The 17,375-nt window shown below is 46.1% G+C and overlaps 1 protein-coding gene across 3 annotated transcripts in view; it reads left to right on the top strand.

Annotated features, from left to right (window-relative positions):
- NCALD (neurocalcin delta) overlaps positions 1 to 17,375 on the top strand; it is a 757,024-nt gene that overhangs the window by 500,148 nt on the left and 239,501 nt on the right. The window lies entirely within an intron of this gene.

Raw genomic sequence — 17,375 nt, 5'->3', positions numbered from 1 at the left:
AGGAAAGGGAAGGTGGGGGGTGCCAGAAAGTAAGTTCCCTCCGAGGCGGCTCCGATTTCGGAGCCGCCTCGGAGGGAACGGAGACAGGCTGCGCGGCTCAGCACGCGAGGCTGCCGATTTTGCGCAGACTTGCGCGCGCCGACCCCGGATTTTAAAAGATACGCGCGGCTACGTACGTATCTATTAAAATCCGGCGTACTCTTATTTGCGCCAGGTGCGCGAACAAAAGTACGCACTCGCGTACTTTTTAAAAATCTGCCCCTAAGTGTAGATGTGTTAAAGCAACATACTGCAAAAAATAGATGGAGAGACAACACATAAAAGACCAATTGGCTCATTTGGTTGGTTGAGTTATTCCGGCCTGCACTGTTAAGGGCATAACCCAGCTGCCAGTCATAACAGCTTGACTGCTTGTAAAATATAATGTTTTAATAAACTAAACTAAAGGTTCAAAGATGATATAGCACTGCCCAGAAATAAAGCTATACCAACAAACTTATAATTGTACAGTGACTATGGCTGCATGGACTAAATGATTAACAAGTTTCATATCCCTTACAGATACAGTATGTTGACATTTGTCAAGTATCTTATTAAGCAAATGATGGGGGTTAAGGATATGTTATAGTTAGATATATTTAAAAATCTCATTTTCACTATCACCCCAGAATCCCTGTATCTCAGTGCATGGCTATCAAGCAGGTCAATGGCTTCTAGGGTGCCCATGTTCTTTCCAGTAGAGGGGAGTGCAGGGGTAGCCTAGTAGTTAGAGCTGCAGGCTACAAACCAGGAAAACCAGTATTCAAATCCTACCACCGCTCTGTGTGACCATGGGCAGGTCACTATACCTTCCATTGCCTCAGGTACAAACTTACAGGTAATCTTTCAAAGGTCCATGCATGTAAATTTCAGAGTCTACGTGCGTGGCCGGGCCTTGCGCATTTTACAACAGGCCTGGCCATGCGCATAAACCCCAATATGCGCACAAGTGCCTGGCTTATCAGAAAGGGGGGGCTGGGGGAGCGGGGGGGCGGGCCAGGACAGCACTGACAGGGCAGTAAGTAAAAAAAAAAAAATGGGGCTAGTTAGGGTTAGGTTAGGGGTCGGGGAAGAGATAGGAAGGGTAGGGTTAGGGGTAGCAAAGTTCCCTCTCAGACAGCTCTTTAATTGGAGAGGAGTGGGAGGGAACTGGGGGAGGCCTGATTGCGTCGCCGCGCGTAGTTTACTAAATTTCACTCCCCTCTCCCCAAGCACGCCGCCCGCGCGGCAATGAGATTTTATATCATGCGCACGTCAAGAAGTGCCCGGGTTTCACTTATATATAAACATGTTTTATGGGGCAATGCCGGGAACCGCACGCACGTGGACGCGCGTGCGCTCCTTTTAAAATCAACCCCTGCGGACCTGATTCATCAAAGTGTTTTCCCATAGACACAGAATGGGAGAAAAGCCTTAGTGAATCAGGCAGTCAGACTGCAAATTAGGGAAATACCTACAGTACCGGAATGTAATCAGCTTTGAAGCACCAAAAAACCAGAATATAAATCTAAATAAAATAATAAATATAACTGCCCTAGAGAACTGTGCACGAAAACGTGAGTATTTATAGAGAAACAAAAAAAATGTGTCGGCAGAAAAAGGCTGCATGGCTTATTCTAATCTGCCCATCTGCCCAACTTGTTTAGCTTTACAATTCCCATCGCACCACCGTTTGACTGTTTCAGATTTGAAGCCTGTCTACAGACGTAGAAAGAGACTCAGATAGTGTGTTTGAAAGTGAAACCTTCCCAGGGCATGCTCTTATTCAAAGGTCACACAGAAATTAAACACAGTGTCACCGAGAGTATTTCCTCATACAGACAGGCTGATTAATAAACTGAAATAAGAAATTATACAGTGCACAAAAAATTCCACATTCACTTGGGGGATGGCAGGTGATGCTGGCTATTATGAAAAACAGATGCAGCGCACATATATTTAAAAAGGCATTTGAAACTTGGTCATGCCGTGACCTGGATTGCTGACAAGTTCACCTCCTCAGGAAATGGACACATCAAACAAGGTTACAATTAATCTACATGTCACAGTTATTTGTAACTGCTGCGTTGTTTATATATTTTGGCTCTTCATCCGTTTCAATAGAAATTCACAAGGGCTGATTCCTCTCCCCCAAATTTCTTGCATATGACAGTGGGCTGGGTTAAATTTCAGTACTTTTGTTGCAGGTCCTTATTATTTGTCATCAGTTTGTGTGTGCACCAGACCTGTGCAGAACAATTTTAGTAACCTAAAAATTGTCTCTAGCTTACAATAACATGGGCTGCTGTTTTGACCAATTGTTCCATGAAGGAAGTACCTGCAGTACAGCATTTTGCCATTCCAGCACAGAGTTTACACTGTACAGCTAAGACCAGATCTATTGTAATCCTTTCACTTTAAAATCATCTGTGCCTTCTCCCAAATCCGGGGCAAAATGTAAACATATCTGATTACTTACAGGTAATAAGGAAAGTTCCCTCATTGCATGTAAATGGGAGTGGTAGATCCAAAACCGCATTTTATCATCTTCATTAAGGGATAGCTCCAATTGCTTATGTAGCCCCATCCCCGGGTGCAAACGTCACTCCCATGGGGCCATAAAAGAATGTGTACGTTTTTGGGGCATGAACGCAGGCTAGCTCTCCAAATTCCCTTCCTCCCCAGGGTCCAGGCTCTTTCGACTGGGGAATGAAAGAAGTCCTTTTGGTTCCCGGCACAGGGTGACTAACTCTCCCTCTGGAGTCCCCTGGGTTAAGGAAATTCTGATACTCCGTGTGCTGTGCGCCGTGTGCCAGAGAAATAATCAAAGGAGCCACTGGGTTAGTGTCCAAAATAAATCTTTAGTGTTGCAAATAGCTGTAAGACGACACAATACTGATCCATAGCACCACTAAATATGTTCTTTATAGGATTTTCCTCAGTCTGTGCAGGGATATGTGTTTCCACTGTCCAGGAAACTACTACCCCCCAGGGTTTTGGAAAAACCAGAGTCCCAGGTGGGGAGGGTGTCCTCGGATGGGCAGAACATCCCTTCCAGATGGCCAGAATACTAAGCTGCTGCACAGAGAGTTAAACTTCTCTCTCTCTCTCCCTCCCCAGGGCTCACTGAAGCACTGGATGGGTAGCTCCAAGGATATTAGGCTTTACCTTTACTCACTGATAGGTGATTTAAACCTTCTCTCTGCTTATGCAGTCCTTGTTCTTGTCCTTTGAATCCCTGATGGGAGGGGCTCCCTTGGAACAGGATTGACAGTGCCCCCTGCAGTGCCCCAGTCAGATCTTCCAACCTAGATCTTGAAATTAGGCTTACAAAGCTGAAAACAACTCTGGGGTGGCTCGCAGCAAGTCACTGGCACCCCCTTCCTCACGGAGGCAATGAAGGAGCAGGTCTTCCCTAACCTGCCCCAGGCCCAGTCCCAGGAGATGAACAGGCTCCAGCAAGGCCCTGTACTCAAAAAGGAAAAAGTCCAACAAATGTACTCAGAGGGATCTCCCAGCAAAAAGGGCGGAAACCCTCCCGACCTTGGCCAGGACCACTAAACAGGGTTTGCTTGGCTAAAACTGGCTGGGCCTGTAAAGCAACAAAATCTAAACTCCTCTCTACCTCTGAACCCCGTTCATAGCTCAGAGGACTGCCTCCCAAGCTGTAGCAATAGTAGCCATTCCAGACCCCGCAGAAGGAAAGGCTGCATTTGAATGGATGCTCCCATTATCCATCCTTCTCTAGCTTATTGACACTGCACTAACCCAGAGCTTACGGGTAACCCAAGAAATGCCTGGGTTACACTTATGTATAAATATGTTTTATGGGGCAGTGCGTTTGTAAAATGTAAGAGTTTCCAGAAAAATGTTTCAGTTGGCTCAAGTTTGAAAATTGTGAGCAGCCCTGCAATTTGTCAAGGCTTTTAACTTTTGCAACTGACCAAATTGTGCATCTTTCACAAACATTTATAATTCAGTCATTTGCATAAAAAGCTCTTCACTCACCTCATGATGCAGGTGTTTGCTATCTGTTCAATATGTGCCTGCATACTCTTCTGTTATAGAACTAAAAATGGACAGCCTTCCACAATAGGGCAGTGCCCCACATCCACCCCAAGACTCTGCCAAAAGTGGTGCCAGCTTTTCGTGTAAATCAAGCCATGTTACCCACTTTCTTTCAAGGCAGCACACGTACAAATGGGAAAAAGTCCTGCATTCATTGGACTGAAAGAGAGCCTTGACTTACTACTGAAAGAACTCAGCCATATTGCCAAGCATCATAACTATTCATCTCTTATGAACCAAACCATTTGGGCATAGCAATTGCCAAATGCACTCTGGCTAGCAGACTGTATCGCACATTTTTATATTCTCACTCACCTCCAGTTCACTGCTTCTGTTAAGGCTCATTAAGTGAGAGCCATGGCTATATTAGTGGCTCATCCATTAGCTGTGCCTATCTAGGACATCGAAAACTGCAACTTGGTTGTCAGTTCACACTTTTATGTCCCATTACTGTCTGGAAAATCTATCAAGAAGTAACAGTAAATCTGGACAAGCTTTTTTGTGCAGCCTGTTCACCTAGTAGTCCACTCTTCATGGGAGAGTCCAGGTTGCTTTATTCAATAAGTGCTCCACCACAACCCTCAGCTTGGGCCTCCCCATATGTCATTGCTAATTCAGATCTACATGTTGACAGACAATGCAAGTTTGCTTATCGTAAATGGATGAATTAGCTATGCTTAATATCCACCCTCCTCCCTGAAGAGTCGTCTAGCTAAAGCTTAACTCTAAAATTGATGGCTAGGCTGATGAGGCGGCCAGCGCCTGTGTGGGAACTCCCGCACATGCTCAGTAGAGTAAAAGCTCTATGAGCTAGGAGAGAAAGGTCTGTTTGGCACCATCAGATAATGTCACTTGACATGTCATGGCTAATTCATTCTGCTGTCTAAGGAGAACACCATTTACGGTACGCAAACTTGTTTTACAGCACCAGCATTGCATTTGGACAGCCCGTTATAAATTATTTATGGGAAATGGAATGTTTACTAGTAATAATATACAATTTCAAGTAATATTGATGTGTAAAAAAAGCTATGTTATGGCAAGTAAAATCTCCATGAAGTCTGATTGGCTGTCAATTCCAGCCGTGGCAAGTTCCATTTCCCAGTATCTTGATTCACCTATCTTTTTTTCTCCTTTGCTGATAAGATGAAACTGAATGTTAAAAGGAAATTGAGACACAGTGCTCAGAATCAGTGGTGTCCATGGTTGTGGCCAGGTCCATCAGAGATTTTAGATTCATACATTGGCTCTTGATTGTCGCAGTGCTATGAAAAGGTGCACTTCGTTGTGCAGGTTCCTTTTAAATGGCTCCCAGAATTGTACTCTTCGGCCCACATTTTTCAGCATCTCCCTCTGTTCTATACATGTAGAGATAACTCAAGCCCTTTATCATTCTTTTTGTGCCCAGCAGTGGAAACAGTGATATTGGCTAGTTGCCCTATTTGATTTATGGGCCAATATCACTAACTGTTCTTGCTGTTGGGTACAAAATAGGCACATACAGCAACTTCTGAGGATAGTTGTGAAAATTAATTCAAACAGTAAACACATTTTGTTTGTACTAAGCTAATGTCCAGCACAATCATCAAGCTTGATGTCCAGAATAATCTTTTATATCTCCTATGGAAGGCTGGCGCCATCTTGTGCTCCTACCATGTGACAAGGGCCGACCAATGGCACCAGTAGCCCCTGTGACATAGTGAGGTCAAAGGCTAGCGGCGCCATTTTGAATACCAGCAGCCGACAGCCCGAGTGCAGGAGATCGCGCCAGGAGCCCCGCTGGACCACCAGGGACTTTTGGTAAGTCTTGGGGGAGTCAGGAGGGTGAGGGGTTGTAGTTAATTAAATTTAAAGGGTTGGGATGGGGTTTTTTTGGGAAAGAACATATACGTAACTAATGAATGGATCGGGGTCTCCCGAGAACGGATGCAACGGATTTGGCTCCCATGAATACGAATACTGAATGGGACGAATCCGTCACTTCTGCACATCCCTAATTTTTATTACTTGCATTGTATAAGAGAGCCTCCTTATGGAGTTCATAGGATGTAATCTTTATAGGTAACATATCAAGGTACGCATGGAAATTCTTCTTAATCAGACCAGTGGCACCTGATATAATTGGGATTATTTCTGTATCTTTCTGCTACATTCTCTTGGTCTCTGGTTGCATCTCTTGGTACTTAAGGATCTTTACTTTCTCAATTGCTGGGTATTGACACCTCTATCACAAATACCTTTCTTGGTTTTTTCTCCTTCATCACAATATTCAGTTTTCAAGCATTGATCATAATGAAGTAATTAGGTAATACATTTCAAACTAATAATAGAAAATATCTTTTTACTCAATGCATAATTAAGCTCTGGATGTGGTGAAAACTATTAGTGTAGCTGCGTTTAAAATGGTTTGGATAAGTTCCTGGAGGAAAAGTCCATAAATCATTATTAAGATGGAGTTGCAGAAATCCACTTAGCTTGGAAGCTATCTACCCCTTGGGATCCTGTCAGGCACTTGTGAACTGGATTGGCCATTGTTGGAAACAGGATACTGGGCTTGATGGACCCTTGGTCTGACCCACTATGGAAAGGCTTATATTCTTATGATCTTCCTGTCGATTGGAATAGGAATGTCCCAGGTGATTACAACTTCTTTATTCTCTTCTATTTTATTAGGATTGTGCTTCCAGTTTGTTTGTTTTTTTTCAGTACATCAGTGTTATACTGTTTCCACAGTTTCCACTGAATAAGCTGTGCCACTCTGTTGTGCCTTTCTGAATACAGGTCCTCTGGCATTAGCACATCACAAACAGAGATTAGATATATAACCGTTTCCAGTTCTGTTTTGCAGAATCTGCATTCGTCTGTTTCTACTAGGGACGTGAATCGTTTTTTGACGATTTAAAACAATTGTCAGATATATTTTAAATCGTCAAAAATCATTAAGAGTCGTGATACAATAGAAATTCCCCCGATTTATCGTGAAAAATCGTAAATCGGGGGAGGGCGGGGAAAACCGGCACACCAAAAAAACCCCTAAACCCACCCGACCCTATAAAACGAATCCCTTACCTTCCCCCACCCTCCCGAACCCCCCCAAAACTTTTTACGAGTACCTGGTGGTCCAGTGGGGGCGCGGGGACCGATCTCCCGCTCTCGGTCCATCGGCGCCATTTTGGCTGCCACTCAAAACTGGCGCCGATGGCCCGATAAAAAAAAACCCCACCCAACCCTTTAAAAACGACCCCCTTAGCTTCCCCCACCCTCCCGATCCCCCCAAAACATACCTGGTGGTCTAGTGGTGGTCCCGGGAATGATCTTCCGTTCTCAGACCGTCGGCTACCACTCATAAAGATGGCGCCGATGGCCCTTTGCCCTTACCATATGACAGGGTATCCGTGCCATTGGCCGGCCCCTGTCACATGGTAGGAGCACTGGCTGGCCAGTGCCATTTAAAGATGGCCGCCGCCTTCGTAAAGATGGCCGCCGCCATATTTAAAGATGGTCGCCGCCATCGTAAAGATGGCCGCCACCATCTTTAAAGATGGCACCGGCCATCCAGTGCTCCTACCATGTGACAGGAGCCGGCCAATGGCACGGATACCCTGTCATATGGTAAGGGCAAAGGGCCATCGGCGCCATCTTTATGAGTGGCAGCCGACAGCCTGAGAACAGGAGATCGCTCCCGGGACCACCACTAGACCACCAGGTATGTTTTGGGGGGCTCGGGAGGGTGGGGGAAGCTAAGGGGTCATTTTTAAAGGGTCGGGTGGGGTTTTTTTTTTATCGGGCCATCGGCGCCATTTTTGAGTGGCAGCCAAAATAGCGCCGATGGCCCGAGAGCGGGAGATCGGTCCCCGCGCCCCCACTGGACCACCAGGTAATCGTAAAAAGTTTTGGGGGGGGTTCAGGAGGGTGGGGGAAGGTAAGGGGTTAATTTTAAAGGGTCGGGCCTCACTACAAAAAAATTAACGATGTGAATTGGAACCAATTCCGATTCACATCACCCACATCACCCACGATCAGATTTTTTCCCCCCTCTAGCCGAACCCGATCGTTAAGACGATCGGGCACACGATTCACATCTCTAGTTTACTTTCTACCATTCTTTTCTATGCTAGCTATGAACTATCTGGTTCGTAGTCCACTATCCTGTGCTGCAATTATCAATCTCTGATAATTCAATCAGTTCTCTTCGGTCAGTGATTGAAGGCTTATTATGGTAGCTCTAAATGTATTGTCAATTTCAATAAGACCCATACCAACCTCAGCTCTAGGGACGTACAATCTCAGCATACACTGGTTCTTATTGATTATCTGATGGGTATGAAGAAGATTCCTTGTTTTTATATCCAGTTCTTCAATATATTTATGGGGCCAGTCTACAGTTCCAAAGCTATAGGATTAGTGCAGGAATTGCTAGCTGATTTCTTATTCTGTGCTGTTAAGGCAATTTTCAATATCAGCTTCAGCCTCCTAAGCATACTTTACTGATTTTTTCTCTCAGTACTTTATGTTGAATTTTTCCACCTTCCTCTGTGCCTAGATATGTATATATACCTTCCTGCTCCAATTCCTTTTCTATTGCAATCTTCAGTCAGGAAGATGTTTTCAGTTTTGCTTAATTTTTCCCCAAGGAAATGCAACTTAGCATATTTGTCCAAGCCAAATGTAATCCTGATGTCATCCAAGAAACTCTTCATTATTCAGGTTGTTCTGCTAAATGAGCATCACAGGAGCTATAGAGTTTCAAGTTATCTACAAATAGGTGCAATATCATTGGTAAGGGATTGGTAGCTCTATGATTAATGCTAATTCCATTACCTAAGGCATTAGAGTACTCAGCAAATTTAATGTTTGACAAGACAAAAGCAGTGTCCGAGAATCTCCCTGAAATATTTTTCACTGGATCTTAATGTTAGGAATGATGAATTGTCCATCTTCATAATTCAGATAGGGGCGGATTTTCAGAGCCCTGCTCGCGTAAATCCGCCCAAAACCGGGCGGATTTACGCAAGCAGGGCCCTGCGCGCCGGGAAGCCTATTTTACATAGGCCTCCCGGCGTGCGCAGAGCCCCGGGACTCGCGTAAGTCCCGGGGTTCTCGGAGGGGGGCGTGTCGGGGGCGTGTCGGGGGCGGGCCCGGTCGTCGCGGCGTTTCGGGGGCGTGTCGGCAGCGTTTTGGGGGCAGGTACGGGGCGTGGGTAAGGCCCGGGGGCATGCCGCGCCCTCCGTACCCGCCCCCAGGTAGCGGCCTGGCGCGCAGGAGGCCCACTGACGCGCGGGGATTTACGCCTCCCTCTGGGAGGCGTAAATCCCCCGACAAAGGTAATGGGGGGGTTTAGACAGGGCCGGGCGGGTGGGTTAGGTAGGGGAAGGGAGGGGAAGGTGAGGGGAGGGCAAAGGAAAGTTCCCTCCGAGGCCGCTCCGATTTCGGAGCGGCCTTGGAGGGAATGGGGTAGGCTGCGCGGCTCGGCGCGCGCCAGCTATACAAAATTCATAGCCTTGCGCGCGCCGATCCAGGATTTTAGTGGATACACGCGGCTCCGCGCGTATCTACTAAAATCCAGCGTACTTTTGTTTGCGCCTGGAGCGCAAACAAAAGTAGGCTGTTCGCGCTCGTTTTAAAATCCGCCCCATAGAGTATAGTCTGCTACATTTTCATAATGAGCATGATGTATTCAATCAGTGCAGAGTTCACTTTGTGCTTTCAAGGCAATTTATTATCCAAGAGTGTGGTATGCTATTAAAGGCTTTCTTATAGTCAATCCATGCTATAGTGAGGTTTCAACTATTTATTCAGCTGGTCATAATGACTTCATTCAGCATCAACTGATCTTTTATTCCATATGCTTCTCTTTGTCACCTTTCTGTTCTGTTGACAAGATGTTGTTAGAATCAATGTAATATATTAAGAACATAACATATGAGAAGCCATACTGGGACAGACCAAAGGTCCATCAAGCCCATTACCCTGATTCCAACAGTGGCCAATCCAGATCACAAGTAATTGGAGGGATCCCAGTGGGTCGATAGATTCCCGGCTATTCTATCTACGTCTTACAGTGATTGTAGGCAAGCAAGCTATTGGTCGATATTTTTGGGGGATGTTATTTGAGTCTCCCTTTGGAAGGAGGAGTGTTTTCATATTATTTGCATTATGGAGTTAATGCTAGCTGTCTGATCAATTAGTTTTTGCAGTTAGCTAGGTTTTGGTGGAGAGAGATTAAACATTTGAGTCAGAAGTTGGGCACTCCATCAGTGTCTGGGCGCAATGCACATACAATTTGGAATTCTTTTTAACCTGGCTTCCAGCAAAATTGTTGTAATTTCAGGCCATTCCATAGATTTGATATTTGCCTTTTCTATATTCTCCTGAATGCTGGGAAAGAATTTTGCTTCTCTCTTGTGCTCTACAGGATCTTCATATAAACATCTCCAAAACTGTTCAGTTTCTTCTTTTGTTGGTGGTATTTTAACAGCATTAAGGTTCTTCCCCATTTCCCTATAGATTTGCTTTGGGTTCTTTCTAAATGTTTTAGGGAGCTATTTTTCAAAGCATTATCACGTGCGTTAGGGCCTTATCGCATACGAAAAGGGCCTTTTCGCATGCATTATAATGCAAATTAGGGGGAGGGGAAGAGTCAAGGTGGAGAGGGGAGGGGGAGAAATCGGCCGCAGCACCGCTGCTGGTGATAATGTGAGGAACATTATCGCCGGCAGTAGCTCGGCAAATAGCAACACCTTTTATCACTAACTACTCGCGTATCTTATAAAATCCAGCGTACTTTTGTTCGTGCCTGGTGCATGAACAAAAGTACGCGCTTGCGCAAAATTATAAAACTTACCCCTTAGAGAAGTAGTATAGTTAGGGTAGAGATAAGAACATAAGAAAATGCCATACTGGGTCAGACCAAGGGTCCATCAAGCCCAGCATCCTGTTTCCAACAGTGGCCAATCCAGGCCATAAGAACCTGGCAAGTACCCAAAAACTAAGTCTATTCCATGTTACCATTGCTAATGGCAGTGGCTATTCTCTAAGGGGCGGATTTTCAGCGCCCTGCTCGCCGGTAAGCCTATTTTACATAGGCCTACCGGCGCGCGCAGACCCCGGGACTCGCGTACGTCCCGGGGTTTTCGGAGGGGGGCGTGTCGGGGCGTGTCGGGGAGCGGGCCCGGTCGACGCGGCGTTTCGGGGGCGTGTCAGCCGCGTTTTGGGGGCGGGTACGGGGCGTGGCTATGGCCCGGGGGCGTGGCCGCGCCCTCCGGGAGGCGTAAATCCCCCGACAACGGTAAGGGGGGGGGTGTAGACAGGGCCGGGTGGGTGGGTTAGGTAGGGGAAGGGAGGGTAAGGTGAGGGTAAGGTGAGGGTAAGGTGAGGGGAGGGCAAAGGAAAGTTCCCTACGAGGCCGCTCCGATTTCGGAGCGGCCTTGGAGGGAACGGGGGGAGGCAGCGCGGCTCGGCGCGCGCAGGCTATACAAAATCGATAGCCTTGCGCGCGCCGATCCAGGATTTTAGTGGATACGCGCGGCTCCGCGCGTATCTACTAAAATCCAGCGTACTTTTGCTTGAGTCTGATGCGCAAGCAAAAGTAGGCTGTTCGCGCGCCTCTTAAAATCTACCCCTAAGTGAACTTAATAGCAGGTAATGGACTTCTCCTCCAAGAACTTATCCAATCCTTTTTTAAACACAGCTATACTAACTGCACTAACCACATCCTCTGGCAACAAATTCCAGAGTTTAATTGTGCGTTGAGTAAAAAAGAACTTTCTCCGATTAGTTTTAAATGTGCCCCATGCTAACCTCATGGAGTGCCCCTTAGTCTTTCTACTATCCGAAAGAGTAAATAACCAATTCACATCTACCCGTTCTAGACCTCTCATGATTTTAAACATCTCTATCATATCCCCCCTCAGTCGTCTCTTCTCCAAGCTGAAAAGTCCTAACCTCTTTATTCTTTCCTCATAGGGGAGTTGTTCCATTCCCCTTATCATTTTGGTAGCCCTTCTCTGTACCTTCTCCATCGCAATTATATTTTTCTGAGATGCAGCGACCAGAATTGTACACAGTATTCAAGGTTGGGTCTCACCATGGAGCGATACAGAGGCATTATGACATTTTCCGTTTTATTCACCATTCCCTTTCTAATAATTCCCAACATTCTGTTTGCTTTTTTGACTGCCGCAGCACACTGTACCGACGATTTCAATGTGTTATCCACTATGACACCTAGATCTCTTTCTTGGGTTGTAGCACCTAATATGGTAGTATAATAAAAATAAAAATATACATTACCTTGGTATTAAATCAGAAATGTAAGATAACTATGCTAACAGCTCTTGGTAGGCTTGTTTAAAAAGCCAAATTTTAATCCCCTTTTTAAATAATTTGATGTCAGCTTCTAGTCGTAATTCCTGCAGGATAGAGTGCCGTAGAAGGGGTCCAGCAATAGAGATAGATCTTTCTCTTACATTATTTAGGTGGGCAATTTTGGGGGAAGGAATTGGTAGCATCCCTTTTCCGGTTGATCTGGTGGCTCTTGAGGAGGTGTGGAAGTGAAGTGAAGAGGTTAGCCATTCGGTTTTTTCATTGTAGAGGGTTTTGTGTATTAGTGATAAGATTTTATGCTGGGCCCTGTATTTGACTGGCAGCTAATGAAGTTCTTTTAATATTGGGGTGATATGTTCAGATCTTCTAGTACCCGTCAAGAGTCTAGCTGCAGAGTTCTGCAGAAGTTGCAATGGTCTTGTTATATTTGTTGGAAGGCCTAAGAATAGTGAGTTACAGTAGTCTAATCTTGATAAGACAAGTGCCTGTAAGACAGTTCTAAAGTCTTTAGGGAATAGGAGGGGTTTTAATCTTTTGAGTATAATTTGAAGTAACCATCGCTTATGATTTTTTTAATGCAGGATTTCATGGAGAATTCGCAATCTATAAGAATCCCTAGATCTTGTACTTCTAGGGAGATGGGGTCGTTTTTGACCACTTCTTGAATTTCAAGCTCTTTTGTCTTGCTTAATTTAGGGGAGATGTATAGGATTTCAGTTTTTTTTAGTATTTAGGGAACTATTCATTTGTGTTAATACCTTTTCAATGGTGGATTGGTATATGTCCCAGAGCTTTAGAGTTTGGTCAATGGACTTTTGGATCGGTATTAAAATTTGAATATCATCGTCATAGATAAAATGTGTTAGACCGAGGCATGATAGAATTCTGCATAAAGGGAGCATATAGATATTAAATAGTGTAGAGGATAGAAAGGATCTTTGGGGCACTCCGAAGTTGAGATCGATAGGATGTGACTCTTTATCAAGAAATTTTACTTTAAAGCTTCTATTTGTTAGGTAAGAGCTAAACCATTTGAGCGCTAAGTCTTTAATGCCTATATCGTTTAGTCTATCAAGGAGGATATTATGTTTAACTGTATCAAAGACTGCCAAGATGTCCAGTAAGATCAGGAAGTAAGATTGGCTGTTATCGGTTCCTCTTAGGATGATATCTTGTAGTGAAGTTAAAAGGGTCTCTGTACTAAAATAATTTCTAAATCCATGTTATGCTGGGTACAGGGTACTATGTTTTTCCAGATAATCTGTTAGTTGACTGTTAATTACTTTCTCGATCGTAGAAATGATTTTAAGGAACGGTTTGTTCTTTCAGCTTGGCCATTTGCTTGCGTATGATAGGCTGAGGTTAGGTTTAATGTAATATTAAACTTCTTACAAAGGGATCTCCAATTTTTGGCAGCAAATTGAGGACCTCGGTCAGAGACGATTTCCTGTGGGAGTCCATGCAGAAGAAATGCGTTGGTCAGAAAGAGTTTAGCTAGTACTGGAGCTGAAGGGAGACCTGGCAGTGGGACAAAGTGGGCCATTTTTGAGAAACGGTCAATGATCACCCAGATGACAGTATTACTTTTTGAGGGAGGCAGGTCCATGATAAAATCAGTAGCGAGGCTTGACCAAGGTTCAGTGGACTCAGGAAGAGGTTGGAGGAGGCCCCATGGGCGGCCAGTCGGAGGATTTTGTTGCGCACAAACTGGACAGGATTCCACGTAGTCACGGGAGTCCTTTACCATACTAGGCTATCAATAGTACCTTCGAAGCATCTCGAGAGTCCAGGCTCGCCGGGGTGACCAGCTATCTTAGAGTCGTGAGCCCAATGGAGCACATGTTCACGGAGATGGTGGGGGACCACCTTCTTCCCAGCTGGTACCATGGTGGTGACTGCAATGGATATGCAAGCTGGATCGATGATGTGCCTAAGAGTCTCGGGTGTAACCTCCTCTCAACGGAGCGAGAGAGCGCATCTGCACGGAGGTTTTTAGCTGCTGGGCAATAGCGGAGCTCAAAGTTGAAATGTTTAAAAAACAGGGCCCAGCAGGCATGTCTGGAATTAAGTAATTGGGCCTCCTTTAGATATTCTAGATTCTTATGGTCAGTAAATATTGTGAACTTGTGTTGTGCCCCCTCCAACCAAGGACGCCATTCCTGGAGGGCTAGCTTCACGGATAGGAGTTCACGGTCCCCTGTAGTGTAATTTTGTTCAGTGGAGGAGAATTTGTGTGAGTAGAAGGAGCATGGCACTAAGGTTCCTTTAGTGGAGTATTGACTCAGAACCGTTCCTGTTCCGATGGCGGATGCGTCAACTTCGACAATGAAGGGACGGTTAGGATCCGGATGATGTAGACATGGACCGGAATAGAAGGCTTCCTTCAAAGCGTAGAATGCTGACTGGGCTTTGGGACTCCACACTCGGAGGCCACATCCTTTCCTAGTCATGGCGGTAAGTGGAGCGACTAGGGAGGAGTAGTTAGTGATAAATTTTTGATAGTAGTTTGTAAACCCAAGGAATCTTTGTAGGGCGCGGAGGCCCACTGGTTGTGGCCAATCTCGAATACCCTGGAGTTTATCAGGGTCCATGGTGAAGCCACGGTTGGAAATGATGTAGCCTAAAAATGGAAGACTGGGTTGTTCAAAAATACACTTTTCTAATTTGGCATAGAGATGATGGTCTCTGAGGCACTGGAGGACTGTTTGGACGTGGGAATGATGAGACTTTAAGTCTTTGGAGAATAGTAGTATATCATCCAGATATACCATGACAAAGGAGTATAAAAGGTCCCGAAAGATCACATTCATTAAGCGTTGAAAACTGCAGGGGCATTGCAAAGCCTGAAGGACATCACTACGTACTCGTAGTGGCCATCTCTCGTGTTGAAGGCGGTCTTGCATATATCTTCTGGTTGGATTCGTACAAGATTTTATGCCCCTCGGAGATCCAATTTCATAAAGATTTGTGCACCCTGCAGACAATCAAATAATTCGCTAATAAGCGGCAGTGGATAGCGATCTTACGAGTCACTGCATTCAAGCCTCTGCAGTCTATGCAGGGTCTCAAGCTGCCATCCTTCTTCTTTATGAAGAAGAACCCGGCTCTTGCCAGGGAATTAGAGGGTCTGATGAAACCTTTATCTAAGTTCTCCTTGATATACTCAGACATGGCTTGTGTTTCAGGAAGTGATAGGGGATAGGTTCTGCCCTTGGGAGGCATGGTTCCGGGTAGTAAGTCTATGGGACAATTGAATTCTCAAAGTGGTGGCAAGATATCAGCATTTGTCTTGGAGAAGACATCCTTGAAGTCTGAGTATGGAGCAGGCAGTCCAGGAAGGGTTGTAGTGTTGAGCACGGTCACGGATGGAGACACTTGCCGTAAACAGCAGTTCTGACATTGAGGGCACCACTGAGTTAGTTGTAGGGACTGCCAGTCAAAGTGGGGTGCATGTAACTGGAGCCAGGGAAGTCCAAGAACTACTGGGTGGTGGACCGTCTCAATATAAGCAGAGGCCTCTTTTCTGCGTCGGAGACGTTCCTCTGGGGTCAAACGATGGCGATTGATTTCATGGGCTCCTCATGTGGCTGAGGAGCCAGTAAAGCCTTCAATGGAGGACTCGCTGCACTTGGCCATGGAGTAGGAACTTGGAAGACCCTCACCTCCTGATGACGTTGTCGGAGACGGTAGTCAATTCTACCGACCAGGGAGATCAATTCTTCCAGAGAGATGGGAATTTAGCAGGCGGCCAGTTCGTCCTTAAGAGCGAGAGACATTCTCTCGAGGTAGAGTGCCCTTAAGCAGTCTTCCTGCCAACCTAGTTCAGTAGCAAGTGTTCTGAATTCTACTGTTTACTTGGCAAATAGGTGCGAGCCCTGGCGGAGGTGGAGTAGGTGGTGGCCAGCGACCGCTTGTCGGCCTGGGTCCTCGAAGGTACGTCAGAAGATGGAGATAAACTGGGGGAACTGGTGAAGTATGACATCAGAACGCTCCCAAAGTGGGGAAGCCCATGCCAGGGCCTTCCCTTCAAGGTGTGAAAGGATAAAGGTGATCGTAGTTGCTTCATCAGGAAACAGCGAGGGTTGCAATGAAAACTGCATATAGCACTGGTTTATGAAGCCTCGACACAGGCGAGGATCCCCATTAAAACAGGGTGGAACTGGGAGGGCCAGTGGTGCCCGTGAGGGCAAGGTTTGAGCAAGACCTCCTGAGTTGGCCATGACAGATTCTTCCAAGCTTCTCTACAGAAGAAGTCAACACTTCTAAGATCCGTTCTTGTTCTCGGACACAATTAGCCAGGCCCGGAATGACCTGCAAGGCATGAGACTCCGCCGAGTCCATGGCCTTGGCAACCTGTTGCGCTGGAGGTGGACCCTTGGCCTGGTGCAGGATTGGTATGGCCCTCTGGTTGGACCCAGAGAGCGCCTGCCACCAGGAGGCAGAGCACACAAGGAGACAGAGGCTAGCTGGAGCTTCACCAATAAGAGTCCGGGGTTTCCACAAGTTGAGCCCTTGGGTATCTGGACCACCTGTACTTAGGTGGGCCTCAAGTGGTCTCCCGGAGAGGTATTGGAGAGGTGTGCCCACCACAAGCAAGGGTGTGCAGCTGATGTAGAATGGATGAGCTAGACCTGAACTGGAAGCTCCGGAGACCTCGGGAAGGCAACAGTTCAGGGAGGTCCTCCGGATGAGACAGGCAGCGCCTGCAGGTCTAGCCAAGTGGAAGCCGCAGTTGTTATCCAAGTACGTTGGCCCCAATGGTCACTGGAGGCCAGAAGAGAGTGTCCAAGTGAAGCACAAGTGTCAGAACCAGAGTATTAGTCCAAGAGAGGTCAGCCGAAGCAGGGATCAATACCAGAATCAGTCCATGCGTAGTCGTGACAAGCGAGGGTCGGTTCCAAGCAGCAGGCAGTAGAATGGTCAGGCAGGCAGTGGTCAGTTCCAGGTGGCAGGCAAGAGAATGG

This window comes from Rhinatrema bivittatum, chromosome 2 (assembly GCF_901001135.1).
Source record: "Rhinatrema bivittatum chromosome 2, aRhiBiv1.1, whole genome shotgun sequence".
Classification (NCBI taxonomy): domain Eukaryota; kingdom Metazoa; phylum Chordata; class Amphibia; order Gymnophiona; family Rhinatrematidae; genus Rhinatrema; species Rhinatrema bivittatum.
This window is presented reverse-complemented; position numbering and strand designations above follow the sequence as displayed.